Source organism: Chelonia mydas, chromosome 1 (assembly GCF_015237465.2).
Source record: "Chelonia mydas isolate rCheMyd1 chromosome 1, rCheMyd1.pri.v2, whole genome shotgun sequence".
Lineage (NCBI taxonomy): Eukaryota > Metazoa > Chordata > Testudines > Cheloniidae > Chelonia > Chelonia mydas.
The window spans coordinates 218,249,047-218,273,809 of record NC_057849.1 but is presented as its reverse complement, the minus strand read 5'-3'; the positions used below and the strand labels follow the sequence as shown (position 1 = coordinate 218,273,809).

Genomic DNA, 24,763 nt, shown 5'->3' with positions numbered 1-24,763 from the left:
TTCTGGTGCATACGCTCCCAGTTATCTGGAGCTGAAGATGGCTGATATTTATAGGAGGAAGGAAATGAATGATTCAACTCATCTTCCCCATCCTCACAAACCAGGGATGAGCAGTGTGGTCTTGTGATTAGAGGTCAGGCTTCTGTGCTCCATTCTCTAGCCAGTTGGTGAAATTCCACTTAGAGAGGGCTTGTCATTCCCCCAAAATTCCCTTGGCTGTTTCAATTGGAAAAGGAATTCTGCTTTGTGATGTCCCACTTCTGGTATGTATTTGTGCACTGCGTGATAGGGAAGTGTGAAAGCTTTGCACCATGTTAATAAAACTCACATCAAAGAGCCAGATTTGCTTTTGAGAAGCGAACAGGTGTACCACGGTTTTTGCCTGGGTCAGACTGTGTCCTGTGCTGTGTAACTGGCTGAAAAAGCAGAGATGAGACGTTTGGGGCAGTTTCTGAACCAGAAGGCAGGGTTCTCTGGAGTCCACGAGTGGGACATTGAGCCTCTCTTCAACTTTGATCACATTCATGGGGAGAATTTTAACTGGATTTTCTTTATGACACTTCAGCAGCAGTACTGAAACCAGCACTGAAGAGCAACACCACCGTATATATTTACTCTCTCACACGGACAGGGCTTAGTTCACTACTGGTGTCATTGGCTGCAACTCCATTGCCTTCTATGCATTTGCATCCCCTTATACTAATGGCAAATTCAGCCAGTATGGTCTAGCGAGGCTGTGTGCTGTTAAACAGCTGCCATGGTGCGTTCCAGAAGTGTATCTGAGGGGGGCTGGGCACCTTAAGTAATTAACATTTACAGATGCTTCGAGATCCTCAGATAAAAGGCAAGTGGAAAGAATGATTTTTACTGCTGCTGTAGGCTAGTGTGATCCACACAAAAGTGGCTACAAATTACATAGAGTATCACACAGGAAAAGGCTGACTGCTGAATTGTCCACTGGACAGTGCTTTCCTCTGGAATAAAATAGCATACTGTAGAAAACAATTCTGCTGTGACTCAGATATGGACTAGATGCGCCATAACCTTCTTCATCTCTATGGTCTATGGGCCAAATCCTGAGTAACATTATGCACCAGTAACTCTTACTCAACTCAACACACCATGACCATCCAAGGTGCTGAGTGCCTTCTATCCCTGACACCTACTGAAGTAGGTGCCCAGGACCTTGAAGTATGAGGCCCATTGGCTCTGCTGGGTTTGCATATGCTCTCAACCTTGTCAGACTGGACCCACGATTCTATGACTCATTGGGATAAAAGTCATTATGTATCAGTTTCAGAGTAGCAGCCATGTTAGTCTGTATTAGTAAATCAAAGGCATTCCTAATACTCCTACTATGTATCTAATCTGAAAGCAACCTGGCACATTTTAGAGAGGAAAGCTCTCATCTGTCCCATGTAACGGGACACAGTGCAACACAAAGCAGTAATTGACACTGGGAAGAATGGCTAATTATTTAATATGCCGATCGCATACCTCTGTCTCATTTGTCTGTTGGAGAAATGGTTGCATACGACTGCCCCCTTCATGTCTAATAGAGAGCAAGGAGGCCTTTCAAATGACTTTCTGTCATGAGAAGATTGTACAAGTCAAGCGTATGAAAATGACTGCAGCAACTAGTGGAAAAGGAAAAAAAGCAGAGGGATCTACAGTGGAAGGGAATTTCTTTGTCTATAGAGAGTGCCCATGTTTTGCACTGTTTTATTCTTCTTTTCAGTGCTGCTAGGAAATACTCAAGTAGCAGGGATACCTCAGTAGAGCTACATGCTACTTGTGTTGTCTGACACTTGTTACAGATTGGAGATCTGGCAAACAACAGTCTCAAGCCCATTACATTGGCAAGGAGGAGAAATTAAAAACTGAGTTGCTGAGCTGCCAGGAAATGTCAGATTTCTACAAGTCCACAGAGCTTAGAGCATTGTAGGGGGACTAAATCTAGGGAGCCCAAAAGCAATAAGGACACAAGACAGACCTGGAGCGGAGATCATTATGGGGACCAGACTCTGGGAGTTGTGAACGTGATGGTGACTGAACCTTGGGAGTAAAGAGTCAGCTGAGAACTGGCTACTGGGATACATTTTACCTCTGGGCCTCAGTAACCAGTTCTCCGCTGTCTCTTTACTCCCAGGGTTCAATCCCCATCATGTTCACAACTCCTCTGGGGTCCCTGGCATCATAGCCAGTGTTAAACTGTTTATTAATCAGTATTGCTGGCTGCCCTAATTTTTTTCTCCCTGTTAAATCAGTTCCCCTTTAGCTCAGGAGATTCATTATCAGACTGTATCTGGAAATGACAACTCCTGCAGGAGCTAAGCAAAGAACAGTTTTCAGCATGTTTTTTTAAGTGTCCATGCTAGGTTCTGGGCCTCATTTTTTCCTGCAGGAGCCACTAAGATTTGTAAATAGGCCCCTGGCAGTGTCATCTCAGTAATGTTCATGTCCTCTGTTTTGAAATATTATTTATTTTTATTACAGAAGAGCCTAGATGCTCTAACTTTAGGGCCCTTTTGTGCTAAGCACTGCACAAACATATAGCAACAAATAGTCCCTGAAGAGCTTATAATTTAAATTGACGAGACATAAGGGAAAGAGTTGCACAGAAAGGCAAAGTGACTTGCCCAAGGTCAGCCAGTGCCAGAATTAGAACCACAGGTTTCTTGATTTCCAGTTCAGTGCCCTATCCAAGAGACCATGCACCTTCAGTAAGTTCCTGTTGCATCTGAATTCAGATTAATATAATATGCTAATATGCATAATATAATATGCTCTGTCTCAGGACCTGGTGGCCAAAACAAGTAGGGCTGGCTAGAAAACTGGACTTCTGTTTCAGGAAAAACTTTGAGGTTTTAGAATTTGTTTTTATTCTGCAGGGGGATGAAACCAAGACCAGAATAGGTGGGGTAGACACCCCACCCAGCAAGCTGACACCCCACCCAGTAAGCTGGTGGTTAGGACCCACAACTGGGATGTTGGAGACCTAAGTTCAAATCTCTCCTCTGCCTGATTCACCACATCCCAGATAAGTGTCCTACCCATAACTGCTGGTCAATAGAGCCAGTCTCTCTCTGTCTGACCCAATGAATATTTATAGTGCTATTGTGGCTGTGTTGGTCCCAGGATGCTTTTGAGCTTCACAGAGCTGAAGAAGAGTCTCTTTAAATCCTTTAATGGAACATGTCTCTTTCACCAACAGAAGCTGGGCCAACAACAGGTATTACCTCACCCAGCTTCTCTCTCTATTTATGCAAAGTGGAACAGCTCCAACAGGTGAAATTGAGAGAGATATCCTCCCCCCCACACCCCATATACACATTCTCTCTCTCTCTCTCTCTCTCTCTCTCTCTCTCTCTCTCTGTCCCTTCCAATTTGACCAGAAATTCCATCCTTGATCTAAGAAACCTTCCTAATGAAAATTTTCTGAAAACTGACACAGTCTCACAAAAAGTTTGGTTTTCATCAACTGGCATTTTCCAACGAAAAAAGACTTGGTCAAAAAATTCCTGACCAACTCTAACAACAAGCCCTAAACTACAATAGTGGGTGAGGGGAAAGCACAGGCATAAATGTTTTCTCCCTTCCGCTCCCTGCAAAGGCAGAAGCCATATAAATAAAAGAAGAGCATTTCCAGTCTGGCTCGTTGTTTGGGTACATTGACACAATGAGCTCTTGGGTGGCTTTTCCCTGCCAGGCTCCTAAGAGCCATTTAATCTGCCCTTCCCCCCACAACTCAAATACATGGTAGCATGTTAGTAGTTCACGTTACTAGCTCTTGGTCTTTTCCCCTCGCAGCTCTTAGAGCCTGCAGCTCAGCCAAACAACTGCTGCCACTGTATAAAAAAAGGTGAGCTAAGAGCATACACTCACATTCTAGTGTCTGCCATAATGTTCTGGGAAGCTGGCAATTCAGCAATGGAATTCAATCAGCGCCAGTACAGAATTATGGAAGTCTTTTCACAAGGAGGCCACTGTGCATTTCCCTTTGATCTTTTCTTAATAGAATTACTGTCTTCCCCACTCCCGCTTCAGTACCAAAGAACTACTTCCAAGGAGTTCCCAACATGCGGGGCAAGCAGAATATTGGAGCTAAGGTTTGCCACACAGACCTTGTGCTAAATGCATTTCCTATGTGCCAGTCAGAAGTCAGCCACAAAAGCAGGGCGAAATAGAGGGCTGGAGCATAAGGGCAGCTTTATTCGTAGACTATTTGTTTACATGGCAGACATGAGTATTTAAGCACGTTTCCTACAGCTTTGCCCTGTTTCCCCACTCAGATATTTGAGTGAGTGAAGATTCTACAGATATACAGCCATGTGTTGAAAAAGTGGTTGTGAGTTGGCATAACAAAGATAGTATGGGGGCTGCAGCCCAAGGGATGACACTAAGCTGAGGAAGCATCTTAACCCATCAGGATGTTTTCTAATAGTAAGGCAGATTTCCCACACTCTCACACGGAATCCATTGGGCTGGAAGAGACCTCCAGTAAGCCAGGTATTCCATCCATTCATATTGCAGTAAGATTCATTTAATTAACCCTCATCCATCCCACTACAGGTGGTGTCTGAACTCAGAGGTGAGGCTAAGTGTAGAGGGAGTCTACAAATGGCCAGAAGAGAGGAGAGTAACAAGGAAAACAAACAATAGGAGGGTGTCAGAATGTCTAAGTAGGTTACCCCTTTATATCTACTTGACATGTAAATGACCCCAGCTTAGAGAGACTCCCTTACTCAGTGGTAAGTGGATGTAAGTATGCCAAAGGGAATCTGAATATCAGAGAGTCTAACTTAGACCACCCTATATATCCCTTCTGAATTTGAAAATCTGTCTTAAATCTCTCTTCCCATGGGGCCTTTACCATCTCCCTTAGCAGCTTGTTCCATTGCCTGGAGAGTTCCTTGAGTTCTAAAGTCAAATTCACCATTGGTATACGTGGTCAACATCAGTGGCAGAAGTGAAGCCAAAGGAGGTCATATAGCCGAAATCAAGGCAGTAGTACCTACTTACACTGATGGTGAATTTAGCAGACATAGCTTCTTACCATATGCAGCCAAATTTTCCGTGCTGCAGATTATGCCCATCTCTTTGTTCTGGTATCACTGACTAATGAGAATAATTGATCCCTGCCCTCTTTGTAACAACCCCTTATGTACAGACTTTTATTGTGTTTCCCCTGAGCTGTCTGTCATCCAGAATGGTCACGCCCCATTTACTTATCCCTCCCTCTGGGTCTTAATTTCCAAAACATTTATCAATTTAATTGCTCTCCTCTGAACGCTCTATATCTTCTTTGAAATGGGGTGACAAAAGCTGAACTCAATTCTCCAACAGCGGCCTGAGTGGCAAGTAGATCAGAAAAACAACCTCACTTATTTTACGATAGTCCTATTAATACTGGCAACATGGCATTTGTGGGGTTGTTTTGTTGTCGCAATAGTGTGATGCTGTTGATTCACAAATCCACTATCAACCCCATCCATCCACCCACCACCCACTTCCTATTCGGCAGTGGTTCAGCCTGCCCTCTTATTACACCTTACATATGATGATTCCTGTGTATGTGAGCCACTTCGCAGTTGCCTTTATGGGACCTCTTTTTTTATTGATCTATAAAATGGGGGAAATGCTTACCACCCGAGGGTGTTGTGAGACTTTGACTAACTAATGTTTGTACAGCACTTTGAGATCTTTGAATTAAAGGCACTAGATCTGCGCTAAGTGGTCATGTTGCTGCTGCTATTTAATTGGTCAAGATTGATTATATTTTAGTCCTGTCTTCCAAAATATACATGGTCCCTCCCTGTTTTCTTTAGAGAGGGATTTGATTAGCACATTCACGTTTAATGCAATCTGAAAACTTCTTGAACTGTATTGGTGCTATTTTCACTCCCTCCATTTGAGTACTTCAGCTGTATTTCTACTCTTCTATTATACACAGATTTGGAGAGAGAGAGTAGGCAGCAGAGATAATACAGGAGTCCAGCCAGGGAGCACTGAATTCACATCTGATTTAGGTTAGAAGTGAAGATCTGTTTGGTCATCCTTAACATTTAGGGGCTATTTGTCCACCTCACAAAATCATTGAGGGGCTGATTCTTCCCTATCTTGTACAGTCATTTCTTCCCCTGCAAAACAAACATATTTGCAGTTTAGCACTCAAATGTAGTGGCAAAGCCCTGTGAGGTCACAGAATGACTATGGATCTGGGTCCAGAATTTGGACATTGGCGGTGCTGAGAATGGTCCAAAACTGTAATACCAGAGGATGCTGCATGTTAGACAGGGTGTTAAGATTCTGCAGGCCAATCTGGTGATATGTAGACTGTACTTCTTATACAGTTCTCAGTGAATTTCCCTTGTTTCTCTGGATAGTGATAATAGCCACTGAAATTCAGGAGAATCAAAATAATCCACAATATTATTTAAAATCACATTATTTTTAAATGAAGAATAAAGTTTCCAGTTTATCAGAAAACTTTGCCAAACATCTAGTTTTCTATTTAGTTTCAGTTTCTATTTACCTAAGTAATTAAAATATCAGTCCCAACCACTAAAAGAGTGTGCAATATTTGAGTGGAATAACCACCACCAGGAACAGCTACATTAATAGCCGGTTTATACATTTTTATTTTCTACCACTAGAGGACGGTGATGTTCTGTGTATTCAGCAAAACCCAACTCATCTTGTCAGTGATACAACAGCACCTTAGCAGAAATGTAAGTGGCATTTCCAAAGAAGTCTCTTTGGATCACAAGCTAAATATGAGTCAACAGAGTAACACTGCTGCAAAAAAGCAAACATCATTCTAGCATGCATTAGCGGGAGTGTTGTAAGCAAGACACAAGAAGTACGGTAATTCTTCCACTCTACTCCATGCTGATTAGGCCTCAGCTGGAGTACTGTGTCCATTCTAGACACATCAGAAAATATGTGGACAAATTGGAGAAAGTCCAGAGAAAAGCAACAAAAATTATTACAGGTCTAGAAAACATGACCTATAATGGAAGATTGAAAAAAAATGGGTTTGTTTAGTTTGGAGAAGATAAGCTAAGAAGGTGAGAGGAGACATGTTTTCAAGTACATAAAAGGTTGTGACGAGGAGAAGGGTTATTCTCCTTAACCTCTGAGGATAGGACAAGTAGCAATGGACTTAAAATGCAGCAAAGGCAATTTAGCTTGGACATGAGGAAAAACTTCCTGACTGTCAGGGTGGTTAAGCATTGGAATAAATTGCCTAGGGATGTTGTGGAATCTCCATAATTGAAGATTTTTAAGAGCAGGTTAGACAAACACCTGTCAGGGATAGTCTAGATAATACTTAGTCCTGACTTGAGTGCAGGGGACTGGACTAGATTACCTCTCTAGGTCACTTTCAGTCATACGATTTTATGAGCATTTAATTTAAACTTAGAAAGACAGAAATACCAAGTCAAATACTGGGGCTTAACAAGTTCATAAGGGAGAATTTTTAGCCACCAAAAACTTTCACACATGAGTAACTTTAGGCACCTGAATCGTTCCATTTAAATCAATGGATCTGATCATTTAAAATTACTCGGATGTGTATGTGCTTGTAGGATTGAAACATTAGTTTCTATCCGTTTAGCTTCAGGGGTAAATGACTATGCAAGGTAGTGGAAAGTTAGACCACATGAGTCCAGAAACCCAGTCCAGGGATCTAACCACTGGCCAATGGTCACACGTGATATGGCATGTAGCGGAAAAAATGCTGCTCTGAGATCTATGCAACAGAGATCAGCTTCCCTATTCTGCTCTTTCTACCTGTGTAGAAGTCCCATACACCTTTATATACAGGGAGGGAGTAAAAAAACCACAGTAGAGACCTGAGAGCAGAATTTTGTAACTAGGATATGAAAGCTCACTTATAATTAATAAATAATAATCTGTATTGTAGTAGCACTTAGAAGCTGTAGTTAGGGACTAGGACTCCTTTGTGCTAGGTGCTGTACAAACACAGAACAAAACTTTCTTAAACATTTGTCTCACAACAGCATACAGCAGTTAACATATTCAGTCAGGTTAAGCGTCACGTCCTCAGCAAGTATAAGTTGGCATAGCTCCAGCTGAGAGTCTGGCCCAAAGTATTCATTTGAGATGTCTAATTTAATCACCAGGACCATTCTAAAGATTTTGATCTCACTCACGCTGGTTGTGAACTTGTGCAGCTTCACTGACCTTCAGCTGAGTTATTTCGGATTGCCACCAGCATGTGTGTGTTTTATAACAGTCGTGTGTGGTGCTTTGGTGTTTCATAGAATATCAGGGTTGGAAGGGACCTCAGGAGGTCATCTAGTCCAATCCCCTGCTCAAAGCAGGACCGATCCCCAATTAAATCATCCCATCCAGGGCTTTGTCAAGCCTGACCTTAAAAACTTCTAAGGAAGGAGATTCCACCACCTCCCTAGGTAACCCATTCCAGTGTTTCACCACCCTCCTAGTGAAAAGGTTTTTCCTAATATCCAACCTAAATCTTCCCCAGTGTAACTTGAGACCATTACTCCTCGTTCTGCCATCTGCTACCACTAACAACAGTCTAGATCCATCCTCTTTGGAACCCCTTTCAGGTAGCTGAAAGCAGCTATCAAATCCCCCCTCATTCTTCTCTTCCACAGACTAAACAATCCCAGTTCCCTCAGCTGCTCCACATAAGTCATGTGTTCCAGTCCACTAATCATTTTTGTTGCCCTCCGCTGGACGTTTTCCAATTTTTCCACATCCTTCTTATAGTGTGGGGCCCAAAACTGGACACAGTACTCCAGATGAGGCCTCACCAATGTCCAATAGAGGGGAACGATCACGTCCCTCGATCTGCTGGCAATGCCCCTACTTATACATCCCAAAATGCCATTGGCCTTCTTGGCAACAAGGGCACACTGTTGACTCATATCCAGCTTCTCGTCCATTGTAACCCCGAGGTCCTTTTCTGCAGAACTGCTGCCGAGCCATTCGGTCCCTAGTCTGTAGCGGTGCATTGGATTCTTCCGTCCTAAGTGAAGGACCCTGCACTTGTTCTTGTTGAATCTCATCAGATTTCTTTTGGCCCAATCCTCCAATTTGTCTAGGTCCCCCTGTATCCTATCCCTACCCTCCAGCGTATCTACCTCTCCTCCCAGTTTAGTGTCATCTGCAAACTTGCTGAGGGTGCAATCCACGCCATCCTCCAGATCATTTATGAAGGTATTGAACAAAACCGACCCAAGGACCGACCCTTGGGGCACTCCACTTGATACCGGCTGCCAACTAGACATGGAGCCATTGATCACTACCCATTGAGCCCGACAATCTAGCCAGCTTTCTATCCACCTTATAGTTCATTCATCCAGCCCATACCTTGCTGGCAAGAATACTGTGGGAGACTGTCAAAAGCTTTGTTAAAGTTAAGGAACAACAGGTCCACTGCTTTCCCCTCATCCACAGAGCCAGTTATCTCATCATAGAAGGCAATTAGATTAGTCAGACATGACTTGCCCTTGGTGAATCCATGCTGACTGTTCCTGATCACTTTCCTCTCCTCTAAGTGCTTCAGAATTGATTCCTTGAGGACCTGATCCATGATTTTTTCAGGGACTGAGGTGAGGCTGACTGGCCTGTAGTTCCCAGGATCCTCCTTCTTCTAGTCTTTTTTAAAGATGGGCCCTACATTAGCCTTTTTCCATTCGTCTGGGACCTCCCCCGATTGCCATGAGTTTTCAAAGATAATGGCCAATGGCTCTGCAATCACATCCGCCAACTCCTTTAGCACTCTCGGATGCAAAGCATCCGGCCCCATGGACTTGTGCTTGTCCAGCTTTTCTAAATAGTCCCAAACCGCTTCTTTCTCCACAGAGGGCTGGTCATCTCCTCCCCATGCTGTGCTGCCCAGTGCAGTAGTCTGGGAGCTGACCTTGTTCGTGAAGACAGAGGCATGAAAAAAAAAAAAAAGCATTGAGTACATTAGCTTTTTCCACATCCTCTGTCACTAGGTTGCCTCCCTCATTCAGTAAGGGGCCCACACTTTCCTTGACTTTCTTCTTCTTGCTAACATACCTGAAGAAACCCTTCTTGTTACTCTTAACATCTCTTGCTAGCTGCAACTCCAGCTGTGATTTGGCCTTCCTGATTTCACTCCTGCATGCCCGAGCAATATTTTATACTCTTCCCTGGTCATTTGTCCAATCTTCCACTTCTTGTAAGCTTCTTTTTTGTATTTAAGATCAGCAAGGATTTCACTGTTAAGCCAAGCTGGTCGCCTGCCATATTTACTATTCTTTCTACACATTGGGATGGTTTGTCCCTGTAACCTCAATAAGGATTCTTTAAAATACAGCCAGCTCTCCTGGACTCCTTTCCCCCTCAAGTTATTCTCCCAGGGGATCCTGCCCATCAGTTCCCTGAGGAAGTCAAAGTCTGCTTTTCTGAAGTCCAGCGTCCGTATTCTGCTGCTCTCCTTTCTTCCCTGTGTCAGGATCCTGAACTCGACCATCTCATGGTCACTGCCTCCCAGGTTCCCATCCACTTTTGCTTCCCACACTAATTCTTCCCGGTTTGTGAGCAGCAGGTCAAGAAGAGCTCTGCCCCTAGTTGGTTCCTCCAGCACTTGCACCAGGAAATTGTCCCCTACACTTTCCAAAAACTTCCTGGATTGTCTGTGCACTGCTGTATTGCTCTCCCAGCAGATATCAGGGTGATTGAAGTCTCCCACGAGAACCAGGGCGTGCGATCTAGTAACTTCTGCGAGTTGCCGGAAGAAAGCCTCCTCCGGACCAGGGGGATGAGGTGGACGTCTATAGAAGACTCCCACCACGACGACATCACCTTTGTTGCTCACACTTCTAAACTTAATCCAGAGACTCTCAGGTTTTTCTGCAGTTTCATATTAGAGGTCTGAGTAGTCGTACTGCTCCCTTACATACAGTGCAACTCCCCCACCTTTTCTGCCCTGCCTGTCCTTCCTGAACGGTTTATATCCATCCATGACAGTACTCCAGTCATGTGAGTTACCCCACCAAGTCTCTGTTATTCCAATCACATCATAATTCCTTGACCGTGCCAGGATTTCCAGTTCTCCCTGCTTGTTTCCCAGGCTTCTTGCATTTGTGAATAGGCACTTGAGATAACTTGCCCTAGCTCCCCACCCACAGTAGATGTGTCTTTTGAAATGAAGCACCATTCTAGTTGTATTTTAATGTGTTGCATTTTCATTTTGAATAATTTATACCTGATAAACCAACCCATGGGACCAGATCCTCAGCTGGTGTAAAACAACATAGCTCCATTGAAGTAAATACTTCAATGGAGTCTTTCACTGCTGAGGATCTGGTGTGATAACTGAGGGGTACAAAAGTACATCTTCACTAGCGAGCATCTAAGTCTAAACATCCTTGGCACCAATTTGTACCTACATATTCTGCCTGTGTAGAAGAGTCAGAGGGCAAATGACCCTGGCAAGCTAATCAGCTTCTAATTCCAGGAGGATAATGAGATGCTTGCAATGCAAGGTCAGCATTCTCTGTACTCACTCTGGTCTGGTTAAAGACTGCAGACACCACTGGGGAGGCTTTTTTAAGACTTTGTCAGTAGCCTACTGTAAACACAACAATAAATATGTGGCAAGTACAGAAACGTCCATTCTCTAGGCCAAAAATAAAATTCTTTGGCCTGGTAGAGGACATCTTTACGTAAACAGTTTAGGTTTGCACACAGGAGGCCAGATCCTCAGCTGATGTACACGGGTGTAGCTCCAGTGAAGTCAGTAGACACCAGCTGAGAATCTCACAAACTCATAGACTTTAAGGCAGTGATCATCATGATCATCTAGTCCAGTGGTTCTCAAACTTTTGTACTGGTGACCCCTTTCACATAGCAAGTCTCTTAGTGCAACCCCTCTTATAAATTACAAAAACTTTCAAATATATTTAACACCACTATAAATGCTGGAGGCAAAGCAGGGTTCAGGGTAGAGGCTGACAGCTCGTGACCCCCCCATGTAATAACCTCATGACCTCCTGAGGGGTCCTGACCCCCAGTTTGAGAACCCCATATCTAGTCTGACCTCTTGAGCACTGAAGGCTATAAAACCCCACCCACCCACTCCTGTCCCATTGTTTCTTCTGGTACATACATTGTGTAATTCAATGAATCAAAATTCCCATGGTTTAAATAAGCATGTCAGCTCTTTCCTTGTAATTTATAGAGAGTGTAATTCGAGGCAGGGGTTGTCTTTTTGTTCTTTGTTTATATAGCACTTAGCATATTGCACTCCTGATCTATGAGTAGGGCTCCTGGGTGCTATGGCAATATAACAATCATCATCATCCTCCTCCTCCTCCTGATGGTTAAAACAAAACCACCTACATGCAACTGCTCAGTCATGAGTTGCTCCTCTCACGTCTTTGTGCTGCAAAACAAGAACCACAGATTAAAAGGGCAGTGCTGTGTAATGGTTAAAGCAAGGGACTGGATGCTAGAGTTAGGAGAATAGTGGATTATTCAGTTTGCTGGCAATTGAAAAAAAAAAAAAAAGAGAGAGAAAAATCATTTCGGAATTAACTGACAAGTTGAAAACCAGTTTGGTTTGTGTCGGATAAAACATTTAGTCCAATCCGTAATGAAATGTTTTGTTTTGATTGAGCATTTCTAATTTTTTTAAAAATAAGACTAAATGAAATTTTGAAATAAATCATTTCAAACTGAAAAATCAGAATGTTTTATTTAGAAAATGTTTCAATTTTTCAGAATATCAAGGGTGGTTTTTTTTACCGAAACAATTTGGCAAAAAACGACACTAATCGGCTAAATGTTTTGGTGTTGCCAAATCTTCATTTTTAGCAAAAAAATTTAAAAAAATTTCACCCAGCTCTACTGGGAGCCAAGAGGTCTGGGCTCTATTACCAACTTGGCCACTAACTTAATGTGTGATCTTGACCAATCCCCTAACTTCTCATTGAAAGAAGTTAATAATATTGCCCTCTCTTTATAAAGCATGTTGGGATCCTGGCCTGAAAGATGCTGCACAAGTCCTAGCACTTATTATTAACATGATTTACATGCATTTATCTAAAGGTGAAACAGGCCTGTTAGGTCATATAGTCCAACCACCTGGGCAGGATTCTGAGTGTGGGAGGGTCTCCATAGATTTGCAAAGTCAAATTTTAAATGTACAAATTGCTAGGGATTCCATCATTTCCAACAAGAGACTGACTGTCCTGTAATCTAGTGTTTGCAGTATCGTATCCTATCAATTAATGGGACATGATTTCTCCAAGGTAGAAATGTGTAGCCCAGTTCTCCATTCCCTTGAACCTTGTGTAGTCATTTATATCTATGCACAGTGAGTGTAAACTACTATCAACTCACAAGGGTGATGCTCCATTCCTCCTCCTCTTTGCACAGGTGTAAATGACTGCACAAGATACAAGGCAGTGGAGAATTTGGCCCATAACCAACAAATCAGATAAGAACATAAGAACAGCCATACTGGGCCAGACCAAAGGTAGTAGAGGATTAGCTTGCACAGGTGGAACTAATCGGTCCTGCAAATGGAACTTAGGTAACAATTCTACTGATGATGCACAGTAAGAAACACAATCCAACTCTCTCTCACTGAACTGTGCTGTCCCTGCAGAGACGAGGCATAGTGAAAACCTATTTTGGTCAGCAGGCAAGCAGATCTGATTCTGAGCCAGTGCCTAATTTGTAATGAAAGAGGTGCTGGGGCTCAAGCGATTGTTTTCAAATTTTCATAACTGATGCAGAAAGCCCAGAGGTGCTGGGGCAATGAACTGCCAAGCCTAGAGGTGCCGGGGCTCAGCCCTGACAAGCCCTGGCTCTGAACACACACTGGAAGCAGATCTCTTCAGTAAGAAAAGATCATTTTTACATCAGCCCTCTTCAAAGTAAAAAACATTAATCCTCAGTAATGCTGTGAGGTAGGCAAGTGTGTCTGTCTCCATTGTACAGATGGGAACTCAGGCATGGAGTTAGATGACTTGTCCAAGGTCACACAGAGCTAGAAATAGATCTTAGATCTCTTGTCTCTGGCAGAGCTAGAAATAGATCTTAGATCTCTCTGCTTCTGGTCTGATTTAACCATCATACTAAACATCTCTGTCTAAGAGCTCCTGGTTCTCAACCCAGTGCTTGTCTCCTACCCCACCCTGCTTCACATGTCCAGCAGCAGAGGGGGAAAAAGCCTGTAAACATCTTAGAAAGGAAACATTGCTCAGATGTTTACAGAGATATAAGTGACACTGAACAAGCTGTACCAGTTTACACATATGCCTGTGCTTTGGGTAGTTATAGGTCACAAAATGAGGGGAAAGGTAGGAAGTTGGCCTTTTGTTAGGAGCTTAGCTCATGGGGAAGGGCCGGCATAAACTAAACAGAACTCTGGGTAAAGAAGCTTGTCAACAGACAGAGTGGTATGCTGCAGATAAAGGAGTGCGCCAGAGTGACACCTGGCCTAGATCGTAAACTCAGCCATTGTTTATCTACTGGTAGTCAGTACGTCACCAAATGTTTCCTATGATGAGATCTTTTTCTTTGAAGGATCAGCCTTACAATCCTGCACATGAAACATCCTGGCAAAGAGAGACTGCACAGCTCTTGAATTAAGTGTACAGGCAGACACTGCATTGCACATTTAAAAACACCATCTCAAAACACACGCACACCAGCCTTGTAAAGTGTGGGAATTACTTGCATATAATAACCCTGATCTTTCTGCCACACAGGGCAGCTTCACATCACACATCATTATAACTATCGACATTATAGTAAAGAGTCGGAGAACAGATATTTTTTCCAGGGCTATGGCATATAATTGCAGATTTTACTCCACCGGCCCCCTCACGTTTCAGTCATGCAAGTTAAAAGGATAGTTCAGTCTCATGGAAGCAGGTGCTATTCCCATGAAGTTAATGGAGTGCACCCACTTACACCAGGTTTGCATTTGGCCTGCAGGCATAGAAGGGCCACAGCTGTTGAGCAAACCAGGTTGGTCGGTCACCCACACATCTTTCCATCTGCCAGGTGCCGAGGAAGTGGAAGCTGGGAATAGCAGTAAGAAATTTCTGCTGAGTGGACATCTCATCCTGTTCACTTCAACAAATATAGTATTTAACAAAGATGCAGCATTCTGCTCCCCTGGGTCTAGACTTAGCACTCCAGACCTATTCAGCAAAGTCATTCGGGTGAGAGGTTTGAAACAGAAAAATAGGATACTGATGGGTTCTGAGAGGCAGGAGAAATTTGACACTGAATTACTACAGACTGTCTAAATTGATGATAAATTTAGACCTCACAAGAAGTCATGGGCTGGTATCACTGGTCTGAGCCAGGTTCAAGATGGGCAGGTGCTGTGTAAGCATCCATGCAGCTCTGCCAGCGTGCTTCAGACCTGACCTGCAGTATCTCCATGTCTTGTCACACACACAGAGCCGCCAATGCATCTCAACCTGGACCTGCAGCTGAGCTCCCAACTCCAGTCCAGTGTTCCCCACACAGCTCTGCTAATGCGCTTCGTATTGACAGCCAGGCCCCCCCATGTGATTTCATTCCTGGTCCCCTACACCACACTACTGATGAGCTGCAATTTGCATTCCTGTATAGTGAAATTCCTATAGCAAAATTCAAGAACTAATCATTAGTGCTGAAGACCATAAGCAGTCTAGGCCCTGAATACCCGAGTAAGCAGCAGTTATTGCCTTGTGTCCTCGTGCAGCAATTGAGATTACTGGGGTTGAATGGTTTCTTGATCCCATGGTACCAAGTTCACAAGGTAGGGCCTTCTCCATGGAGAGACCAAGGCTGTTGAATTTTCAACCCCTAAGAGATGCAAAAGTACCTTGGTGTCAACCTTCAGGGCAAGAATCCATGGTCTCTATTCTGAGCTCTCTCTGGGCTTGTCTAGATCAGTGGTTTTCAACCTTTTTTCATTTGAGGACCCCTAAAAATTTCAAATGGAGATGCAGACCCCTTTGGAAATCTTAGACAGTCTGCAGACCCCCAGGGGTCCCTGACACACAGGTTAAAAACCCCTGGTCTAGACAAACAGCTAGTATATGGCAAGTTGGACTGTAAATCTACAGCTCAGCATCATGCCACACACTAACTGGCTGTGTTACCCTATTACCACGCACTAAAAGTTCCCTAGCCCATGTTAACCTACTCAGTGGGCATTGACCTACTTCCATTTCAAAGTGGAGTAGGTCAAGTGGCGGTAACAACATCCACACGAGCAGTTAGTGTGCGGCACGCTACTGCACTGTAGATTTACACCCCAGCTTGCTCTGCATTAACTGTTCCTCGAGACAAGCCCTTATACCCGTGTAAACTGGGAGTCACTCCACTGAAGTCAATTGGGTAAAACTAGTCTAAGTGAAGGCAGAATCAGGTCCAGTCCTTTTTCATTTCTCATTTTAGTATGAGTGTTTCTTTTGGTGAGGGGAGGATGATTTTCTTTCCCCTCAGACCTGGTTCCTGCTCTGAGATTTACTCAGGCATATTGCCCAGTTATTGTAAGTGATACTTTTAGCTTAATTTGCTAAGGGGCCCAATGGTCCACAGCCCTGGGCACTTAGGAACAAAAGATTGTTGTTCTTGTTATTACCTCAGTCCTGACCTGACCCCAGCTATTCCAGTCCAGGGCGTCTCATGGTCAGGGACAGCCAATCACAACCAATTTTGGTGGATTTTTAAATGAACAGGGATGGGGATGAGACCCACTGCACTTGTGACCTAGGTGGAATGAAATCTTCTGTCTTCAGAAATAAGAGACTCCTGTGCTAACCCCCTGCAGCACTTCACAGACGCTTGCAGAAGACAAGTGCTTCTGTTATGGTCAGAAGGAATCCTTCTGTGTAATATTAACTGCATAAATCTATAGTGTTTATTTCCTTTATAAGTCAACAGGGAGCCATATGTTGTGATAATTTGTGTGTCGAAGCCCGTAGGATTTCCTTTGTGAAAGAAAAGAGTTTGTGTGTGTCACCATGGTGCTAAATGCTGTACGATTTCTGTGGCAACATGGAGCCCTTTGCCACCACCGTGTTAATCTAAGTCTGGGGGATTTTTCTTCTAATGTGAAATAGCCCTTTTAACATGACAATAAGTGAAAATAACCAAACTTTCCAATATACCATGCAGACAGCTGAGAGTCAGGAACGTTAAATGTTATTGGCATGGAGTTCAAGACCCTTTGCCAAGAGCACGCCAATAGGTCTACCAGCTTTGGAGCACCTTTTTGAATTGTATCCAGAAAAAAATTAAGACGACTTATTTTTTAATCCACTATGCATCACTGCTGCACAAAGCGTAAGAGACTAATTGGTATTTAATAGTTTGAGGGTCAGAATCCCAAACGGAACTCAATGAAGCTAAGCTGAATTACACCAGCTGAAGCTCTAGTCCTAAAAACTTTCATCTTAATGCAATTCTCTCCTATGCTCCTCTTCCCAAAACAGCCTCAATAGCTTAAGGGACAAGTCTCTGCTGGTGCAGAATGCCTCTGGCAGAAGAAATGGTGCCGTTCAGGTGCTCAAGAGGGGACAGTATTTGAGGGAAGGGGGGAGAATGTGGTAAGGTTTGTGCATCCCCTGTGTGAGGTAGAGTTAGTCTATTATATTTTATTCACCAGATACTCAGCAGGTATAAAGCTGGTATACTTCCACCAGCTCCAATGGAGCTATGCCAGTTTATGCCAGCTGAATGTACGGCTTTATGTAGCTCCCATCACTAATGCTTCCAAGCTCACCTCCACATGGGCATCCTGCATATCTGCACACAAGGGTGGGGGAGAATGGCAGGGATGCTGAATCAGTCACTATACCTATCCTCCAGTCTTCTCTTGGAGATGGGGCACATTAGGACCATGGGGACTAGTGCAGTTTTAGTGCTGCAGTAGCAGTCACAGATCAGTTCTGTAGCTGATCTAGAGCCCAGGGGAAGGATAGCTTGTTCTCATATCTCCCCAGGGCCCAACCCAACTCCACAGGCTATGTGCTGGGCTGAGGATTAGCCCGTAGACACTTGTAACGTATCACTCTGCTGTACACTGCACCACCAAATCCTCTTCCTGTCCACTAATACAGGGGTCGATCAGATCTTCTGCTGTTAAACTTTGCAGGAGGGATTCTTAATCCCCATCACAACGTACTACAATTCTTATGAACTCCTACTGACATGGTAATGTTATCAGTCCCCTTCCTGTAGCTATGCTCATCCAGTTGACTTCTATTGACCTTGTAACCCAACCTGTTCCCTTCACACGGGTATATAATTCTGAGAGACTTTGGCTGACATAGTAATGAAACAGGTGCCCTTCACAGTATACACAGTTCAGTTTCTCTAACACACACCGGTCCTCTCACGTTGTAACAGAATTCCCTTGCGCTTTCTCTGATGCTGTAATGTATAGGGTTAACACCCAACAGCTTTTGTGTAGTCGCAAGTGTATAGAATCAGGTTCCTGTGACAATACATCACTGGCTCATTCAGTTCTGGCTCTCACTGTTTCCCACGGTAAGAAAATGCCACATGGAAACTAAAAGTGCGGGGAAATCACAAGGCACGATTGTATGCCAACTGTCTATCTCATATGGCCTCCCTGTTACCACAGTATCTGAGCACCTCACAATCTTTAGCACAGGTATCCTCTCAACACCTCTGTGAGGCAGGACAGTGCCGTTAGCCCCATTTCACAGATGGGAACTGAGGCACAGTCTTAGATCCAGATCCTCAAAAAGATATTTAGGCTCTTAACTTCCATTGAAATCAACAGAAGTTAGGAGCCTAAGAATCTTTGAGGATCTAGGTTTATGTGGCATGCTCTAAGTCGCACCAGGAGATTTGTGGCAGAGCAAGGAACTGAATACAGGCCTTGTAAATTCCAGGCTAGTGCCCTAATCACTGGAACATCCTTCATTACAACTGTGCAGATAATATCCCTGATCCTGCTGCCACACAGGGAAGCTTCACATCACACTGGAAGATTCTGTCTGCGTAGGGGACAACTTGGGTGGCTCTTATGCTACCACTCCTTGCCAGGATGTGGCCAGGGAAAAAGAGAGCATGGAGGAGTCTTCCTTGTGCCAAACTGATCCCCAGATGCCAAAATGGCCTCTTGGGGCCCTTGGCAGCGAGTGTAGACTAGGACAGCCTTCAGACTGCCCTCCTTTATGCTGGGGACCAGCACAGCACCAGTATGATGCCAGGATCAGGGAGGTCTAAGGTTATGTCTACATTACACAGCACTTTTGGCGGTGTGGAGCGTACACATAGCTACGTGCCTCGTTTAAAAGCAGGCTGCGTCCACATTGTGATGTGTAGCTACACATGTCCACAAGAGGCAGAGGTAAGGCAGCAGGGAAAGGCGTCAGCGGCTCCTCGTAACCAGAGCCTTTCACTGCAGTGAGGAAAGCCTCTGGCAGGGGAGCTAAGCCTTTCCTCACTGTCTCCCTGCTGACAAAGCCTTTCCCTGATGCTGGAGTCTCTGCCTTCAGCTATGCCTCCACTTTACTCACCTAAGCCCTGCCTCACCATCTACACTGCTATTTATAGTGGTGCTGGGGGTGGGGGTGGGGGGTCCTACATGGGTACATACTCTACATGCCTCAAAAAAAAAAAAAAGCATGCAGTATAGATGCACCCCTAAAGATAGTTAAAGGTTGTGATCTCTATACACACGCACACCACCCATGTAAACCAGAAGAGGGAGCTGTTCCTCAGAGGGGATTCATCCTAGGGGAGGACAAGCAGGGTTTTCATGACCTCACCCCCAGGACTGAGGTCTGCTGGAGAAGGGCCAATTAAAACTGCAGCCTGATGGAACCACACAGGCTGAGGCTGCCAGGGCGACATGCTAAATCAGCTCTGGCCGCATTCCCAAACTGGTCATCACAATCCGCTTGGTTTTGGCAGTAGTGTCTGGTTCTGGATTGCCCTATGAAGCAGGATTGCAAGTGCCTCACGCCAAAATGACTCTGACCGTCCCGCAGGCAGAACTTTAAAATGCCTTCTCTCACACCGGAGAATATTTGTTCACAAGAACTCAGTGTTATTCAGTGGCATTCACCGCACAGCTCTGGAAATACTCTGCAGGACAGAGGGAAAGGTAAGGACTGGGTGTGCAAATTTATCTGAAGAACTGAGATTAATTTTGTCACTACCATATACTGGCCTTAAAACCAGCTTAACTGTCCTCAGAAAGGCCACCCCACTGGAAGAGTACTGTAGACACAACAAAGGGTACGTGTACACTTGGAGCTGAGGATGTGATTCCCAGAGCATGTGGACACACACTGCTCTCCTTGAGCTAGCACACTAAAGAGAGTAGCAGAGCTAGGGTATCATAGGCATACTATCGGAGATAGACTACCATTGTTAGCACACTGGCTTGACAAGAGCTAGCATGAGTGTGTCTAAATAAGCTTCGAATCACCCCCCAGCTCCAGGTGTAGCTATATCCATAAAAACTCATGCCACTGCCCCTCACTACTGCAGGAGTATCAGGGAAGGAGGATACCCCTATACCATGCCACTGCTTGGTTGCATTTTGACCCCTTGGCTGATCCATGTCAGTGGAGAGGGCCAAGATCAGGGGAATGTAAAGGTGAGCTACATGCCAACCTTGCAATTGTAACCTTCCCTCTGTGCAGATTAGCTAGAGCCCTGGATCTGGGGTCTTGTTCATTATTCCCAGTTCGTTGTGCAACAAGGTAAAGCCTAGGTTACGTGAACCTAAAGTCTTCGAGGCTGGCACATCACTGTACTGGAGGGTTTTTATGTTCCCTCCTACAGAAAGAGGAAGGGCACAGACCTCCCCTACGCCTTATTTTAAATTAAAATAAATGTAAGACAGTTCAGTGGGGTTTATATTTAGAAAATTATGCCCTGTGAAGTTGAGTCACCTCAAGGTACATTAGTTACTCAGCACAGCCTCATTCCTTCCAGGCAGCTTTAGTCATGTACTTTACACGCAAGTGTGTTGCTATCTCAGTGGAATTTTGGTAACGCAAAGAATTAAATCAGAAGTAGAACTACCATTCTCTCTCTCTGTGGACATATCTACATTGCAATATGATAGCAAAGCCATGGCTTACTAGTCAGAGTGTGCCAATAGGAGGGTTGATGGAGTATTAATCAGAGTTCGCGGATAATTCTGAATAGGTTTGGTCCTGACTGATAAGTCATGATTAGCCTTGTGTGATCTAACTAGATTGAACGCAGCTGTGAGCAAAGATGGTAATATTTTACAAAGTAGGCAAGTCCAATGGCGATGTAAACCTACATGGATGGGGGCAAGCAGTAGATGTGATCTATCTCAATGTTAGTAAGGCTTTCGATACTGGCTCATGTGACCCTCTTATAAGAAAACTAGAGATATACAGTATAGATTAACCTACTATAAAGTGGGTGCACAACAATGGTTCAAAGTCAAGCTGGAAGGACATATCGAGTGGGGTCCTGCAGGGATCTATTGTGGGTCAAGTTCTATTCCATATCTTCACATGTGATTTGGATAATGGCATAGAGAGTATGTTTAAAAATGTTTATGGACAATACCAAGCTAGGAGGGATTCCAAGTGCTTTGGAGGACAGGATTAAAATTCAAAATGACCTCAGAGAAGTGGTCTGAAATAAATAGAATGAAGTTCAATGGAGACAAATGCAAACTACTACACTTAGGAAGGAACAATCAACTACTCAAATACAAAATAGGAAATGACTGCCTCGGAAGGAGTACTGCAGAAACAGATTGAAGGATTACAGTGGATCACAAACTAAATATGAGACAACAGTGTAACACTGTTGCAAAAAAAAAGTGAGCATCATAGTGGGATGTATTAGCATGAATGTTGCAAGCAAGATACAAGAAATAATTCTTCCACTCCACTCAGAGCTGATAAGACCTCAACTGGAGTTCACTCAACTAAAGTTCATTGGGATCCTCCTAGAGGAAGGACACCATCATCATTATTCTGGGGCCAAATCCTGGAGTCCTTACTTAGTGTTTGTTCAGGCAAACTCCCACCATAGTTAGGTGGGTTTTTTTTGTTTTGTTTTAAACTTCCACTATGTAAGGACCTCAGGGTTTGTCCCACTGTTAATCAATGGGCAGGTTCGGGTAGGACTTATGATCTCTTTCAAGTCACCTACAAGAGTCTGATTGGCCAAGGTATGTCTACACTGAAGAAAAAAAAATCCATCTGTGGTAGCAAGTCTCACAGCCCAGATCAACCGGCTCAGGCTTGCAGAATTCACACGACAGGGCTAAATAGCAGTGTAGATGTTCCTGCTCAGGCTGGAGCCCCGGCTCTGAAACCCGGCAAGGGGGCAGGATTTCAGAGCCCAGACCCCAAATGAAGTGGAAAAGTCTACACTGCTATTTTTAACCCCATAGCGCTAGCCCCGTGAGCTGCAGTTGGTTGACCCAAGTGCTGAGATTCACTGCCCATGTTTTATGTTTGTTTAGCAGTGTAGACATAGGAGATCAAAGAGGATTGTCCTCAGCTATTTAAAATGCAGCTATGCTAAGCAGAAATCACTCTCTCTCTCTGTCAGTTCCGATGCTTCTCCACACATGGTGTGAACTGCGTTCCCGCTGGCACCCCAGCCCTCTCGAACAGCGTGACTCCATAGCAAACGGAAATGACAGGCCATATGTGAAGCAGCAAACTGATGAAGCAGAAGAGCAAATGCAAACCAAATGCCACTTAGCAAGCCACCAGACAGGACACTGGCATCGGTGACAGCCTGCACAAGCAAGAGATACTGTCATAGTCATCAACTGCTTCCCCAACAATGGGACTTCTGGGCCATTCTTAACAATTCCCAGGCAGAACACATTGGTGACAACTGTTATCTTTCTTTATAAGATAGCACAGAGTCTAACTGTGGCTGTAAAATGCTACTATATCAGAATAGTATTTACATGCTATTTGCAAAGGTGTAGAAGACTACAGGAGGTGCAAGGCAGTGGAGAATCAGGCCCCATAATGTTTCAGCTGTAGTGTTAAATGCCTCAAGCCACTGTGATTCTACCACATAGATGGCTGTTCCATAGTGTAACAGATCTAAATAGACCTGGCTCTAGAGGAGGGGAAACAGGACATCCTTTGGTCCATAGTTCAAAGCCATGTACTGCTGCCAAAAGATAGCCATGGGTCACATGAAGGGCAGTCTAGTCCCTGTTCTGCTTTCTCTCCCCATTATTTTTTCACTGGCTCCTCCTTTCCCTATTTCTTCTTTACATCTCGTTTCATGTGCAGGAACCGGAGTCTGTGAAAGTTCCAGGCAAAGTCTTACAGAAGCGGTGTCCACACTGGTAATCCCTACAATCAGTGGCAATGAGTTTCAATCACCTCTCTCTCCCTGATCCACTTAAATAGGGCCCACTGAAGTCAAGAGAAACACTTAAATGGATTTTCTGAGTATGCCCCATGTGTGAAAAATAGTTGCCCCACTTACGTGGGCAGGATTGGCCAATTCCCACGCTCTTTATCTCAAAGTGCATTGATGTCTAGTCCAGTCGGGGCCAGTCATGCTTTCTTAGGAGAGCTGCTGTACTGGCACCCAGCCATGTCAGTGACATAACAATTTCCAGCAATGCCTGGGGAGATGGAGGGAGCAGGGAGATTAGTGTGGGAGTCCTTTGGCAGGCTTCTCCAGCGTCAACATAGCGTGCGACAGGAAAATTAGGAAAAGGTCAATTGCTGCAGGCCAAGAGACACCTGCAGCGGCAGCAACAGAAGTCACTGTGAATGCGACCTTTATGCCATCCCAAAGCATGTTCAAAGCAGGGGGTTTTTGTCATCCATCAGGAACACAGCAGCAATAACAAGGCAAACTTCATCTGCCAGGGTATTAGCAGAAGAATGTGTGTATGATGAAAGGTCACTCAGTCCAAGAGAGGGCCCTTTCATGTCTAAGATCTGGCTGACGTCTGAGAAACCAGCTGGGGCACAGCTTTAGCAGCAGAAGCTGCTATTTTTCCCTCAGACTCTTCCCCATGCAAGCACCAAGTGTCTATTTTGGACTGCTAGCCAACCACACCATTCTGAAAACCCCACTCCCCATGAAGTGCTGTGGGAACTCAGTGCCTTGCAGATTGGCATCTTTGTGCAGCCAGTGTTATGGAGGCGCTCTGGAATATAAAAAACTAGAATAGTTCTGTTCCCTCCTCCTCTCTGCCTTCTCCCAACCTGACTCCTTTCCCCTACATTATGGGGCCTGTGATGGAGTTCACTCACCATAGGAGCACCTCCTTGTGGCCAGATGCAATGAAGGGGCTTTCTCCCCATATGGCATCCCCTGCTGAGGGTCAATCCAGTGGTCTCTCTTCCTGCAACTTGGTCATTCAGCCAGGTCATGCTCTAGTCCAGCCCTTCCAAGATAAGAGAGAGTCCAACACAGCTATAGTCCAATAACATTACAGCCTTCCATCCATCTCTGGGCTCTGTAATCCTTACACCCCTTACCTCAGAGGCTTCACTCCACCCTTCTCGTGTCCAGTGGGGAATCCAGGCCCTGCCTCTGCTCTCGGTTCCAGCCAAGTTCTACTCCCTCAAACACCTTGCTGCCTCCCTGGACCACCTCCTTCCTCTTCTATCCCCCAGAGAGAGGCTGCAGACTCTCTCCCTGCAGAGCCTTTCTGCTACAAACTTCTTGGCTTTATAATCATCGCCCAGTCCCTCCCCAGCTGGGCTTTATCCCTAGTTAAGCCTGGCTCTCCCTCCAGGTGCAGCTGGAT

The 24,763-nt window shown here is 44.5% G+C and overlaps 1 long non-coding RNA gene across 3 annotated transcripts; it reads right to left on the bottom strand.

The window, feature by feature from the left end:
* Window positions 1–5,754: 5,754 nt before the first annotated feature.
* Window positions 5,755–24,657, bottom strand: LOC122462224. Of its 3 annotated transcripts, XR_006284656.1 has the most exons (5): window positions 24,492–24,644; window positions 24,264–24,397; window positions 23,482–23,623; window positions 12,370–12,412; window positions 6,005–6,398 (listed from the first exon to the last, which is right to left on the bottom strand). It is a non-coding gene; the product is annotated as an uncharacterized LOC122462224 (long non-coding RNA). The 3 variants fall into 3 exon arrangements; XR_006284655.1 differs by lacking the exon at window positions 23,482–23,623 and having other exon boundaries at window positions 5,755–6,398; window positions 24,492–24,657; XR_006284654.1 differs by lacking the exon at window positions 6,005–6,398 and having other exon boundaries at window positions 12,057–12,412.
* Window positions 24,658–24,763: the final 106 nt, after the last annotated feature.